The sequence below is a fragment of the Branchiostoma floridae genome, chromosome 8, assembly GCF_000003815.2.
Source record: "Branchiostoma floridae strain S238N-H82 chromosome 8, Bfl_VNyyK, whole genome shotgun sequence".
In the NCBI taxonomy this organism is placed as follows: Eukaryota; Metazoa; Chordata; class Leptocardii; order Amphioxiformes; family Branchiostomatidae; genus Branchiostoma; species Branchiostoma floridae.
In genome coordinates, this window is record NC_049986.1 from 4412460 (window position 1) to 4413449 (window position 990).

Genomic DNA, 990 nt, shown 5'->3' on the forward strand with positions numbered 1-990 from the left:
TGTGTCTAAAGGACTACACTACTAATATCAAATAGGCTCTTCAACCACCTGTCTTCATTTCTGGCCGGTGTCGTTATCTTGGTTCGGGACCCAAGATAACGACACAAGGCAGATTATGTAATGGTCTAGGTTCCCGACAACCACTGACCACGACATAAAACAGATATGACACCAGATGGTGAACCAGGAAAGTTCCTGTTTTCTAAAAAACAGAATTTAGAGTAACGCTAAAAACAATGCCGACCATCGACACAGCCACAGAAACCAAACCAGTCACACATTGGGCCTGTATAACACAGAAACGGACTGAAGCCCTGCGTGCAAAAGGAGCCTTGGAGAGACTGAATGACTCCTTGGCTTGGTGATGAACTGGATGTTGCCACGAAGCACCGTCAGTGATGGTAGCACCTGAAGCCTCCATTCCCAGCTCCTTCGCCCTTAGCAAGTTCAGGCATTTCTGCCAAATCGGTAGAACAAACATATATGCATCAGCAACCTCACACAAACTGTTCAACCAGTCATAATTTTGATTATAGAAATAAAACTCTCCAAAGCACTGTTCGGGTCCAGACATTGAAACTGTAAGCTTAAATTTACCAGCACAAAGGAAAAAGACTGCTGTCCTACAATTAAGAAAAGCTACTTTCACAAAACACAGTACAACACAATTAGAACGTTTCGGGTAGTCCTACAATTGTTACTACTGTCGGTTTATACAGACTGACAATACTGCGCAAACAAGATACAATGCTACAAACATGCCTAGTTATAGGCCGATTCGGCCTAATTTTACACAACACACTGTGCCATACCTTGTCATATGTCCGTGAAAGACTGATGTCCATCAGGTCTTGTAGAGATGATTGACATACGGACTGTCCTCTAAACATCCAGTTATGAAATGTCTTCTGCAGAAGCTGATGAAGACGACTTTCAACGAATCCAACTATGGGAAGTGGCACCAAGACGGCTTCCGCCAGGACCACTGTC

General features: G+C 43.7%; 1 long non-coding RNA gene across 1 annotated transcript; it reads right to left on the minus strand.

Moving 5' to 3' along the window:
• Positions 1-278: 278 nt before the first annotated feature.
• On the minus strand, positions 279-982 carry LOC118421379. The gene is made up of 2 exons (XR_004831829.1): positions 813-982; positions 279-457 (listed from the first exon to the last, which is right to left on the minus strand). It is a non-coding gene; the product is annotated as an uncharacterized LOC118421379 (long non-coding RNA).
• Between the last annotated feature and the right edge of the window lie 8 nt (positions 983-990).